The sequence below is a fragment of the Rhinopithecus roxellana genome, chromosome 13 (genome assembly GCF_007565055.1).
Source record: "Rhinopithecus roxellana isolate Shanxi Qingling chromosome 13, ASM756505v1, whole genome shotgun sequence".
Classification (NCBI taxonomy): Eukaryota; Metazoa; Chordata; class Mammalia; order Primates; family Cercopithecidae; genus Rhinopithecus; species Rhinopithecus roxellana.
The window spans coordinates 18,895,427-18,909,191 of NC_044561.1; the positions used below are offsets into that span (position 1 = coordinate 18,895,427).

Genomic DNA, 13,765 nt, shown 5'->3' on the forward strand with positions numbered 1-13,765 from the left:
GCTGAAAAGCAGTGGTGCAATCTCAGTTCACTGCAGCCTCCCCCTCCCAGGTTCGAGTGATTCTCCTGTCTCAGCCTGTGAGTAACTGGGATACAGGGGCCTGCGATAGAACGCGACTAATTTTCCTATTTTTAGTAGACACAGGGTTTTGCCATGTTTGCCAGGCTGATCTCGAACTCCTGACCTCAGGTGATCCACCCACCTCGGCCTCCCAAAGTGCCCGAAGTGCCCGAAGTGCTGGGATTATAGGCATGAGCCACCATACCCAGCTTTTTTTTTTTTTTTTTTTTTTTTTTTTTTTTTGAGACAGAGTTTCGCTCTGTCACCCGGGCTGGAGTGCCGTGGCACGAACTTGGCTTACTGCAAGCTCCGCCTCCCGGGTTCACACCATTCTCCTGCCTCAGCCTCCCGAGTAGCTGGGACTACAGGTGTCTGGCACCATGCCCGGCTAATTTTTTGTATTTTTAGTAGAGACGGGGTTTCACCGTGTTAGCCAGGATGGTCTTGATCTCCTGACCTCATGATCTGCCCGCCTCGGCGTCCCAAAGTGCTGGGATTACAGGCATGAACCGCCGCGCCCAGCTTTTTTTTTTTTTTTTTTTTTGTGAGATGGAGTCTTGCTCTGTCCCAGGCTGGAGTGCAGTGGTGCAATCTTGGCTCACTGTAACCTCTGCATCCCAGGTTCAAGCGATTCTCCTGTCTCAGCTTGTGAGTAGTTGGGATTACAGATGCACGCCACCACAATCAGCTAATTTTTGTATTTTTTAGTAGAGACAGGGTTTCACCATGTTGGCCAGGCTGGTCTCGAACTCCTGACCTCAGGTGATCCACCTGCCTTTGGCCTCCCAAAGTGCTGGGATTACAGGCATGAGCCACCGTGCCCAGCCAAAGGTTCTCTATTTTGTTCATCTTTTTGGTGTCACGTGTGCATGATAATAGTAGATGTTGGAGAAATGGTTGTTGACTGAATGTATAGTAAGTGAATGAACTTCGGATTCCAGGGGTGGGCACTGGATTTTTTTGTTTTATTTTTTTATTTTTATTTTTTATTTATTTTTTTTTTTTTGAGACGGAGTCTTGCTCTGTCGCCCATGCTGGAGTGCAGGGGTGCGATGGCTCACTGCGACCTCTGCCTTCGGTTCAAGCAATTCTCCTGCCCCAGCCTCCTGAGTAACTGGGACTACAAGCGCACATCACCATGCCCGGTTATTTTTTGTATTTTTAGTAGAGACAGGGTTTCGTCATGTTGGCAAGGATGGTCTCGATCTCCTGACCTCAGGTGATCCAACCTCCTCGGCCTCCCAAAGTGCTGGGATGGTACAGGTGTGAGCCACCGCGCCTGGCCTGGGCACTGGATTTTACATCTGAATCTCCACCTTCCTACCTGGGCTCCTTAGTTACTTCACAGAACTTGAACTTATTTAGAACTTAAAACGCAGCTATGGATGCTGCATGTAATGGTTTTGAGACAATAGGTTTGTTAATATATGTGAAAGAGCACTGGATAATTCCTGGAAATGGAGCAGGACTTTGATAAAAACGTGTTTTCCTTTTTCACCTTACCTTTTCTCAGATATGCCAATCCCCTCATCTATGAAATGGGAAGCTATCTCCCCGGGTGGTTGGAGAATCAGAAGACACATGTAGCTGGGCACGGTTGGCCCACACTTGTAATCCCAACACTTTGGGAGTCTGAGATGGGAGGATCACTTGAGCCCAGGAGTTTGAGATCAGCCTGAGCAACATAGGAAGACCCCATCGCTACAAAAAAATAAATAAATAAAATAAAATAAAAAATTAGCTTAGGGCCGGGTGCAGTGGCTCACGCCTGTAATCCTAACACTTTGTGAGGCCGAGGTGGGCGGATCATGTGAGGTCAGGAATTTGATACTAGCCTGGCCAACATGATGGAACCCCATCTCTATGAAAAATACAAAAATTAGCTGGGCATGGTGGTGTGCACCTATAATCCCAGCTACTCGGGAGGCTGAGGCAAGAGAACCATTTGAACCCGAGGGGTGGAGGTTGCAGTGAGCTGAGATTATGCTACTGTACTCCAGCCTGGGCCACAGAGCAAGACTCTAAGAAAAAACAAAAGTTAGCTGGACATGGTGACTCGCACCTGTCTTCCCAGCTACCTGAGAGGCTGAGGTGGGGTATCTCTTGAACGCAGGAGGTCTGCAATGAGCTGTGATTGCACCACTGCACTCCAGCCTGGGTGACAGAGTGAGACCCTATCTCAAAAAAGAAAAAAAAGAAGCCACGTATATGAAAGGTCTTACAAAAAGAGAGTAAGCAAATGTCTGCTCTCAAACAGCTGAACAGCTGCTCTCACATTCCTGGATGGGAGTCTCCATTGTGCTCTCAAGCCATTGAGTGATGGTGCTGGACAAAGCAGCCGCTGGCCTGTTCAGATCACATACGAACTGAACAACCACTTGCGATCCTCAGTGTCCCGTGTGTAAGGCCAACAATCGCCCCTGCAATTGCCCAGCAGAAGGCCCAGAGCATGATTTGGTGGAAGAAGGGGCGGCTGGTGAGTTAGGATGCTGGGTCACTCCCCCAACAGAGCGGAACCTGAAACTCTCCTGCCCATGAGCCCCAGTGTCCTGCTGCCTACTTTCCTGATTCCTCCTCTCTCTGGTGGGCACCTCCTTCCACCCACTTGGCCAAACCAGAATCTGGTAGTCAAACTCGATGCCTTCCTCCTCCATCATCCTCCAGTCCTCCCATCCATTCATCCTACCTGTCTCTCAGACCCATCCACCTTTTTGTAGGTACAAAGCTCAGCCCATAGGGAGTCTGGTTTGGTCAGACATGGAGGACATGTGCATGCTGGTCAGGAGCCTGTCAACAGATTATATAGGCCGGATGCGGTGGCTCACGCCTGTCATCTCAGCACTCTGGGAGGCCAAGATCACCTGAGGTCAGGAGTTTGAGACCAGCCTGGCAAACATGGTGAAACCCATCTCTACTAAAAATACAAAAGTTAGGGTGGGGCGCGGTGGCTCACGCCTGTAATTCCAACACTTTGGGAGGCCAAGGTGGGTGGATCAAGAGGTCAAGAGATCGAGATTATCCTGGCCAACATGGTGAAACCCTGTCTCTATTAAAAATACAAAAATTAGCTGGGCATGGTGGCGCGTGCCTGTAGTCCCAGCTACTCAGGAGGCTGAGGCAGGAGAATCACTTGAACTCGGGAGGCAGAGGTTGCAGTGAGCCGAGATCACGCCACTGCATTCCAGCCTGGGCAACAAGAGTGAAACTTCATCTTTTTTTTTTTTTTTTTGAGATGGAGTCCTGCTCTGTCGCCCGGGCTGGAGTGCAGTGGCCGGATCTCAGCTCACTGCAAGCTCCGCCTCCCGGGTTTACGCCATTCTCCTGCCTCAGCCTCCCGAGTAGCTGGGACTACAGGCGCCCGCCACCTCGCCCGGCTAGTTTTTTTTGTATTTTTTAGTAGAGACGGGGTTTCACCGTGTTAGCCAGGATGGACTCGATCTCCTGACCTCGTGATCCGCCCGTCTTGGCCTCCCAAAGTGCTGGGATTACAGGCTTGAGCCACCGCGCCCCGCCAAAATTTCATCTTAAAAAAAAAAAAAAAAAAACAGGCCGGGCGCGGTGGCTCAAGCCTGTAATCCCAGCACTTTGGGAGGCCGAGACGGGCGGATCACGAGGTCAGGAGATCGAGTCCATCCTGGCTAACACGGTGAAACCCCGTCTCTACTAAAAAATACAAAAAACTAGCCGGGCGATGTGGCGGGCGCCTGTAGTCCCAGCTATGTGGGAGGCTGAGGCAGAAGAATGGCATAAACCCGGGAGGCGGAGCTTGCAGTGAGCTGAGATCCGGCCACTGCACTCCAGCCTGGGCGACAGAGCGAGACTCCGTCTCAAAAAACAAAAAACAAAAAAAACAGCTGGGCATGGTGGCGGGGCGCCTGTAGTCCCAGCTACTTGGAAGGCTGAGGCAGGAGAATCCCTTGAACCTGGGAGGCAGAGGTTGCAGTGAGCCGAGATTGCACCACTGCACTCCAGCCTGGGCAACACAGGGAAACCCCATCTCAAAAAAAAAAAAAAAAAAAAAAAAAGGAAGGAGTACATGATGTATGCCAGAGACACTGTGCAAATCTGTGAGGCCTTGCTGAAGCAGATAGGAAATACTGGAGGGAATGCTGAATAGAAGCCAATTTACAGGCCTCTTCAGTTACCCAGAAAACTTGAGAAAAACACAGAATATAATGGTCACTCCATTGAGTGTTTCCTGTGTCCTGGGCTATGTGTCATACACCTTTTCATTGCATAATCTATTTTTTTTGTTGTTGTAGTTGAGACAGAATCTTGCTCTGTTGCCCAGACTTGGAATGCAGTGGCAGAATCTTGGCTCACTGCAACCTCTGCCTCCCAAGTTCAAGCAATTCTCCTGCCTCAGTCTCCCCGGTAGCTGGGACTATAGGTACATGCCACCATATCCAGCTGATTTTTGTAATTTTAGTAGAGACAGGGTTTCACCATATTGGTCAAGCTGATCTCGAACTTCTGACCTCAAATGATCCACCCGCCTTGGCCTCCCAGAGTGCTGGGATTACAGGTGTGAGCCACTGCACCTGGCTTACTGCATAATGTTATCAACATACCAGCTGAGGGGTGGAAGGCTCCAGTAAGTAGGATCCACGCCCATACGCTAACAAACAGCTGGGCTAGGAATCAGGTTCATGGGAATCAGCCCAGTCACCACCAGCTGTGCTGCCCCCTTCGCCTCCTGGCGGTGCTGTGTCCATGAGATGCCACCCACTGCTCCATCCTGGGTTCCTGCCTGGGGACCCCTTCGTTCCTTTCAACTGACTGCCTTACATGTATGTTGAAGCTGCAGGGGTACAGATGTGGTGTAACATGTAGACATGGTCTCATATACAGGTTCTCTGGTAGGGAATGGGCAGTGACTCAGTGACTTTGATACAGGACCAATGGCCTTTCCTCCCTTCCAGGCTTCTATCTGGAAGGCACTGTGTGTGCTCTCTCTTGTGGTCTGCAGCTGTGGCTTCAGCCTCCAAGTGCTTCAGGCAGCTCCTGGCCTTCAGACTGTGCCACACACTTGCCCTAAACCTAACCTGAAATGCCCGGGATGTAGCATTTGCGTGTAGCGAAAGCTGGTGCCAAGTACTCAGTTCTACCAGCCTTCAGATTTGACCTCCATCTGCTTCTCTGGCTGGAGCAAGATTCCTCTGTTTCCTCAGTGAATCAGCATATAGTCCTTCCAACAAGAAAATCTATTTTCCCATGGGGATGAGGGGAGATGGGGAATTGCTATGCAATCTCTGGAAAAGCCTTTTCTCTCTGAGCCCCAGAATTTTCATGTGAACTCATCTGGGAGAAACATTGGGGACCACAAGATTATAGACTTTTTCCCTTCTCAACCAACAGGATGGATGAGTGCTGAGGGGGGAATTCCAGTCCCTTTCAGTCCCACAGTTGCCACTGGAACGCAGTTTCTTTCCTCCTGTCTGTGCCCTTTTCTTTTTTTTTTTTTTTTTTTTTTTTTGAGACAGGGTCTCACTGTGTCATCCAGGCTGGAGCACAGTGGCACAACCTTGGCTGACTGCAACCTCCACCTCCTGGGTTCAAGCGATTCTTGTGCCTCAGCCTCCTGAGTACCTGAGATTATAGGCATGTGCCGCCATGCCTGGCTAATTTTTGTATTTTTTTGTAGAGACAGTTTTGCCATGTTAGCCAGGCTGTTCTTGAACTCCTGGCCTCCAATGATCCTCCTACCTCAGCCTCTCAAAGTGCTGGGATTACAGGCGTGAGCCACTGTGCCCAGCCTCTAGTGAGTACTTCTAAAAAAACCTACAATGCTCAGGATAGACCTTACAGCAAAGAATTATCCAGCCTCCAATGTCAGTCGTGTCAGCTTCAGACACCATGAACTAGACTGTGGTCAGGTAAAAGGTTTAGAAGGGGACTCCCTCCCTCCTGTGACTTTGGAAGAAGAGGCATCTGCCACTTGCCCCTTCCTGTGAACTGAATCCAATGGCAACCCCATCATCAATTTATAGCAATTACTCTTGCTGGGTTCCAAGGCCAGAGTGGCTAAGAGGCCTGCTTAGAGGCATACAGCAGGTTACCACAGCACCAGGATTAGAATGCTGGCCATATGGAAGCTCGCTTGCTGGGACATGGCTTCTGTGTTTCTCTTCCACTTTCCTTGTTCACATAGCTTGCCTCTCCCATCGAATGTAAGCTCTTTGAAGGCAGAGAACACATCTTGCTCATCCTTGTATCCTCCACGGCAAGTGCCCATCACACATTTGGCACTTATTTAGAATTTATTGAATTCATTCATTCAGCCAACATTTATGCAAGGTTGAACCAATGTGGGCCTTGCCCTCCTGGTGGAGGGAAGCAGACATGCAAAGCAGCCACCATAGCACTCTAGAAGAGGTCTGAGATTGGCTCTCTGTAATGCAGTACAGAAACTGGCTGGGTGCTAGCCAAGCGCGGTGGCTCACATCTATAATCCCAGCACTTTGGGAGCCCGAGGTGGGCGAATGATGAGGTCAGGAGATCGAGACCATCCTGGCTAACACAGTGAAACCCCGTCTCTACTAAAAATACAAAAAAATTTAGCCAGGCATGGTGGCGGGCGCCTGTAGTCCCAGCTGCTTGGGAGGCTGAGGCAGGAGAATGGCATGAACCTGGGAGGCGGAGCTTGCAGTGAGCCAAGATCATGCCACTGCACTCCAGCATGGGCAACAGAGCAAGACTCCATCTCAAAAAAAAAAAGAAAGAAATCGGCCGGTGTGGTGGCTCATGCCTATAATCCCAGCAATTTGGGAGACTGAGGCAAGTGGATCACTTGAGGTCAGGAGTTCGAGACCAGCCTGGCCAACATGGTGAAACCCCATCTCTACTAAAAATACAGGAAAAAAAAAATTAGCTAGGCATAGTGGTGGGTGCCTGTAATCCCAGCTAGTCGGGAGGCTGAGGCAGGAGAATCACTTGAACTCGGGAGGTGGAGTTTGCATTGAGCCAAGATCGTACCTCCGCACTCCAGCCTGGGCAACAGGGCAAGACTCGGTCTCAAGAAAAAAAGAAATAGAGGAGAGGGCTTCATTCTGTGTAGGGGAGCTGGGGAAGACTGGAGAAAGGCATTCGGGCTGGGACTTGACATCTACGTAAGAGTTCTCCTAACAGGTGAGGAGTATGGGGTGGGGAAGGGGATGCTGGAGGGCTGGGGGGCTTTGGCAACAGAACAGTCAAGAGAAGACGACTAAAAACTGAAAGAACTGCAGAGAGAGTTCCCCGACCTGCCTCACCCAGCCTGCCCTTTCAACAACTAGAGGTGAGTGCTGGCAAGTCCCAGGGTGCACACTGGAGCCAACAAATAGCCCATTGTCTGGAAGCCCTGAGCCAGCCTGTCCCCTGGGGTCATGCCACATGGGGCCTTGATCACCTGTCAGCCTTTGCTCTTCCTGGCCCCAGATCTAGGTAAAACAATGGCCTCTGAACACACCCAAGCTCCACAGTGGTGGCTGGTGTCTCTGATAGGACAAGTAGGGAAATGATCTCTTTCATGTTCCCTTTCATGTTCCCTTTCTCCTCAGGGAACCAGAAACCCTGTGCCCAGGTTCAACCTGCTGTTTCTTCACCAGGTGACCCTGCATAGCCTTTTGAAACGACCCTGACCCTCATCCGTCTAGTGACAAGATGGGAATCATCAAGACTTCATTACATAACTGGAGAAGCCAGTGTGAGAACCTGGGAAATAAGGGTTGTTGGGCTGGGCGCAATGACTCATGCCTGTAATTCCAGCACTTTGGGAGGCCAAAGCAGGCAGATCACTTGAGGCCAGGAATTCGAGACTAGCCTGGCCATCGTGGCAAAACCCTGTCTCTACTAAAAACGCAAAACTTAGCCAGGTGTGGTGGCGCATGCCTGTAATCTCGGCTACTCGGGAGGCTGAGGCTGAGAATCACTTGAACTTGGGAGGCGGAGGCTGCAGTAAGCCGAGATCGCACCACTGCACTCCAGCCTGGGTGACGGAGGGAGACTCTGTCTCAACAAAGAAAAGGGTGGGGGAGTTGTGACAGCCTTTTGAGAACTCAGTCTGAAGAAGAGTCACTGTTACTCTTGTCTGACAGTAGTGGCCCCTGCTTGTGATCCTGAGCAAGTCCACTCACCTCACTCGACCTCAAGTTTGAGGGTGCAGTGATGACAGCATTTCTCCAGCTTCCTTCGAGGGATCATGGTGGGGACCCGACGCAGTCAGCTTTGCAAAGGTGTCCGAGTGGCGCAGGGTGCTCCCTCATTTTAAGGCAGTGCTGTAAATGCTCCCATAATGGAGGCCAAACATTCTGGTTTTCTATTTTATTTTATTTTCAGACAGGGTCTTGCTCTGTCACCCAGGCTGGAGTGCAGTGGCGTGATCACAGCTCACTACAACCTCTGCCTCCCAGGTTCAGTTGATCCTCCCACCACAGCCTCCCGAGTCGCTGGGACTATAGGCACATACCACCACACCCTACTAATTTTTTGTGGAGACAGGATCTCACTATGTTGCCCAAGCTGTCTCGAACTCTTGGGCTCAAGCGATCCACACACCTCGGGCCTCCCAAAGTGCTGGAATTACAGATATGAGCCACCATGCTTGGCCTAAACATTTTGTTTTGAACGTGCCCAGAAGGTGTGCAAGGAACATGATATACCACCAGCTAGTCTGAAGCTTGGGAAAAGAGAGAAAGCAAGCAGAAAAAAAGTGTGTGCCCACCAACCTGCTAGGGCCTGAGGACAGCCCTGATGGAGGTGAGTGGGTAATGGGGACCCCACTTCTCAGAGGAGAAACTGAGTCTCAGGGAAGTTCAGGACTTGCCTGGGGATACCGAGCGAGCACACAGAGCAGAGGAGGGATTGAACCTGTCTGCATTCTCCCGACCCCTCCATCCCCCCTAGCCAGGCTGGGCTTTTCCTCACAATGAGATGGGGCATGGGAGACAGAAACCCAGTGAGAAAGGCCTCTGTGGAGGGGCAGCCGTGCAGGGAAGGAGGCAGGGAAGGGCCTGGGGCCAAGCTCCCTGCACAGCCATGAGAGCCATGTCCCTGGTCCCGACTCCCCAGGGTCTCCTGCTCCTGGTCACTGCACTGTTGGTGGTTGGCCCTGGGAGAACAGGAGCACTCCCTGGGTAGTCTGACACACAGGATGTGTCTCGCCTCAAAGCAGAAGTGAAACCGGCACAGTTCTCCTTGTGAGACACCCCCTCACCACCTTCGTGTCTCTTCTGCAGGAACCAGGAGAGTGGTTGCCACCACTTGAAGCCAGATTGGAGGACAACAGAGAAACTGGCCAGCTCTGGAGTCTGACCTATGCAGGGAGCTGGGTGTCCACCCCCCACTGCACACATCTTGGGATTGCTTTGTGCATGCCCCCTTGGGCTGCCTGTCACAGTGATCACAAGATACTGTTCCTATCAGGTTTTATGATGTAGACTCTAAGGGAGCTGCCCCTTTATACAAGTCCCTGTGTCCCAGTGGAATCGCAGCCAGCCCATCGCCATGGGAGGGAGATTTGTTTGTGGTTTACTCACTCATTTGTTGTTCACAGGTTCAGTCACCGTGCTGCCCACACATATGTATTAACAGTCACCCACGTGCCAGGCATCGTGTAGATGCAGGAGGAAGGATATTAAACAAAAAATTACACAAATAACGATTTTTAGGGTTGTGAAGTAATAAGTATAGTTGTGAAAAGTGCTCAAAAGACAAAGGAGAGGCCACTGTGAAAGGTGTAAGGGGGGGCCAGGCGCGGTGCCTCCCGCCTGTAATCCCAGCACTTTAGGAGGCCGAGGAGGGCGGATCACGAAGTCAAGAGATCAAGACCATCCTGGCCAACATGGTGAAACCCCGTCTCTACTAAAAATAGAAAAATTAACTGGGTGTGGTGGCGTGTGCCTGTAATCCCAGCTACTCAGGAGGCTGAGGCCGGAGAATCGCTTGAACTCAGGAGGTAGAGGTTGCAGTGAGCCGAGATTGTGCCACCACACTCCAACCTGGTGAGACAGAGAGCGAGATTCTGTCTCAAAAAAAAAAAAAAAAAAAAAAAAAAAAAACCAGTGTGGTGGCGGGTGCCTATACTATAATCCCAGCTACTGGAGAGGCTGAGGCAGAGAATTGCTTGATCCCGGGAGGTGGAGGCTGCAGTGAGCTGAGATCACACCACTGCACTCCAGCCTGGGCGACAGAGCGAGACTCTGTCTAAAAAAAAGAAAAAGGTGTGAGGGGGAGCCTGACCTCTTCTGGGGCCCAGGGAAGACTTCTGAATGTTTCCATGGAGACCTGATGGATGGCCAAGGGAGAGGAAGGGGCAGGTGCAGCAGGAGAAGGAAGCAGAAGCAATTGCGCAGGACCATGTGTGCTGCGGAAGGGTGTCCTCTACTTGTCTTGAAAAGAATGAACACCTGGAAGGCTGGGTGACCTTGGGCAAGCCTTCCTCTTCTGTTGGCCTCAGTTTCCTCATCTTTTCAGTAGGGACATGTTTGCCCTCCTTGCAAGGTTGTTGAAGAGCCCTTCAGTTAAGCACCTAGCACAGCACCTGCCACCTTGGAGGTGCCCAATAAATGGAGCCATTAGCCTAATGGTTGTGACAGAGGCAGGACAGGAATCCAGGCTGCCTGCCCAGCTCGCCTTCCAGCACCTGCCCCTGCAGTCCCTACCTTCTTCCAGGGCTGCTTCTAGGAGACACTGAGCCAGGAGCTGTCACTGGGGCTGAACACACTGGCCTGAGTTCCAGCTCACTCTCTGTATAGTGTTCCCCTGCTGTCATATCACTGCCCTTTGCCAGCCAGGTTAACGCAACCTGGGAAAAGGCTGGGGTGAGTCTACAGCTACGGTCAGCCTTAGAAGTTGTTGTCCTCCCTCCCTCCTCCCACCTTCCACAGTGCCCCAGGTTCCAGCTAGATGACCTAGTCAGTATTTGCAGATCCCTAATTCCTGTGGTTAGCTGGGTAGCTATGTGCCCTACAAGTGAGACGCAGGGTAGCACAGAGCTGGCAGCCCCAGGCTTGACCAGCAGCAGGACTACATTATTCTGAGAGTGAAGTCAGCTTGGACTCCCTCTCTCCTGATTCAGGGAAGGAGTCTTCCTAAAGCAGGAAGGAGCTGATCATTGATTGCATGCATGCCTGGAGCCATGCAGGATGGTTTGCTTGCTACCTGGCTTAGTTTTTTTTTTTTTTTTTTTTTTTTTTATGAGACAGAGTCTCACTCTGTTTCTGAGGCTGGAGTGCAGTGGTGTGATCTCGGTTCACTGCAACATCCACCTGCCAGGTTCAAGTGATCCTCCGGCCTCATTCTCCCAAGTAGCTGGGACTACAGGCACATGCCACCATGTCCAGCTAATTTTTGTATTATTAGTAGAGATGGAGTTTCACCATGTTGGCCAGGCTGGTCTTGAGTCCCTGACCTCAGGTGATCTGCCTGCCTTGACCTCCCAAAGTGCTGGGATTACAGGTGTGAGCTACCGTGTCCAGCCATACCTGGCTTAGTTCTAACAACAGACTCTCGCTGTAGCTCTTATTATCTGCATTTTACAGATAAGTACCTGAGGCTTGGGGGTCACCAAGCTGGCAAGTGACAAAAAGGCTGGATGCTATTCCAGGTCACCATGACCTTACCCAACCCCAACTCTGAGTGGCGGACCTTTGGGCTATGTTTTGTTGTATTTGGGATTTCATTCAGTCTCATTGTAGGAGTCCTGGAAACGAGATGGGGGAGCCTGAGCTTTGATCTCTTCCTGTGGCAGGTGGCTTCAGGAACTGCTGCTGCTGTTTCTCAGGAGTGTCCCAGAATGATCAAGCTGGAGCCACCTCAGTGATGAATATGGCTATCCCCTTGTCCACATAGGGGAAACTGAGGCCCAGAGAAGGGAAGCAACTTGCCTGAGGTTACAAGGTTGGTCGGGGGAGCTGGGGCTCTCCCGGGGCCCTCCTCCTTTGGCTTTCTGTCTCGCCCTCCTTTGCTGGCCTTTGTGTAGCCTCCACACATTGGAAGATCCCAGTCCGTGGCTCTTGGACCTCTTTTCTTCATTGCATTCCCCCAGTGACCCAATCCTGAGATCCTAATTACCGTCCACATGCCCACAAGTCTGAAGATCTCTAGCCCACCCCACCTCTGAATTCCAACCTATCAGTCCAGTTGCCTTCTTGGCCTCTCATTAGAGATCTAAGAGGAAGATGTGTCTAAAACACAACTCTTGATTTAGCTCTGCACCCAACCCCCAGCTCCCACCCAAACCTGTTCCACCCACAGTCTTCCTAGATTTAGTAACTGTACCATCATCTACCCAGTTATTCAGGCAGAAAGCCTTGGAATTATCCTATATTTCCCCTTCTCTCATCCCCCACATCTAACCCATTAGCAAAAATATATTGTAATCTGACCCCTCTCCCCATCTCCACTTTTGTCTGATGCGACACAACGTTAACTGTCCTCTTGCACCCTCCTTTGTCTTCAGGAATGTATTCTCTCTTTTTTTGTTTTTGAGACGGAGTCTCACTCTGTCACCCAGGCTGGAGTGCAGTGGTGCTATCTCGGCTCACGGCAAGCTCCGCCTCCTGGGTTCATGCCATTCTCCTGCCTCAGACTCCCGAGTAGCTGGGACTACAGGTGCTCACCACCACGCCCGGCTAATTGTGTGTTTTTTTTTTAGTAGAAACGGGGTTTCACTGTGTTAGCTAGGATGGTCTCGATCTCCTGACCTCGTGATCTGCCCGCCTCGGCCTCCCAAAGTGCTGGGATTACAGGCGTGAGTCACCGCGCCCTGCCCAGGAATGTATTCTTATAGCAACCAGCATGCCCTCTTTAAAATACAGAACAGGCCGGGTGTGGTGGCTCACGCCTGTAATCCCAACACTTTGGGAGGCTAAGGCAGGCAGATCACCTGAGGTCAGGAGTTCAAGACCAGCCTGGCCAATATGGCGAAACCCCATCTTTTTTTTTTTTTTTTTTTTTGAGACAGAGTCTTGCTCTGTCGCCCAGGCTGGAGTACAGTGGCGCGATCTCGGCTCACTGCATGCTCCGCCTCCCGGGTTCACGCCATTCTCCTGCCTCAGCCTCCCGAGTAGCTGGGACCACAGGCGCCCACCACCACGCCCAGCTAATTTTTTGTATTTTTAGTAGAGACAGGGTTTCACCATGTTAGCCAAGATGGTCTTGATATCCTGACCTCGTGATCCACCCACCTCGGCCTCCCAAAGTGCTGGGATTACAGGCATGAGCCACCACGCCCGACCAACGAAACCCCATCTTTACCTAAAATACAAAAATTAGCCAAGTATGGTGTCACGTGCCTGTAGTCCCAGCTACTCAGGAAGCTGAAGCAGGAGAATCACTGGAACCCAGGGAGTGGAGGTTGTAGTGAGCCAAGATCACACCACTGTACTCCAGCCTGAGGGACAGAGTGAGACTGTCTCAAACAAACAGACAAACATAGAACAGGTGGTATCATTCCCCTGCTTGAAGATCCTTCAGCAACTTCCCATCAATTCAGGATGAAACCTCAACTCCTTGCCAGGGCCCATAAGGCCCTGTGAGGCCTGCCTAAGCTTCTGGAAGTTTCCATTCTCCAATCTCATCTCCTCCTGCTCACTCAGAATGATGCAGCTTTTCCTGTTTTTTGTTCCGTGAACACCCCAAGGTTGCTTCTGCTTCAGGGCCTTTGCACGTCTCTTCCCTCTTCTTGGATTCCCTCTTCCCAAGATTGTGACTTGGTTGGTTCCTC

The 13,765-nt window shown here is 51.1% G+C and overlaps 1 long non-coding RNA gene across 1 annotated transcript; it reads left to right on the forward strand.

Annotated features, from left to right (window-relative positions):
* Window positions 1-7,233: 7,233 nt before the first annotated feature.
* On the forward strand, window positions 7,234-9,834 carry LOC115892775. Its single transcript, XR_004052685.1, has 3 exons — window positions 7,234-7,744; window positions 8,675-8,796; window positions 9,276-9,834. It is a non-coding gene; the product is annotated as an uncharacterized LOC115892775 (long non-coding RNA).
* The last annotated feature ends 3,931 nt before the right edge of the window (window positions 9,835-13,765 follow it).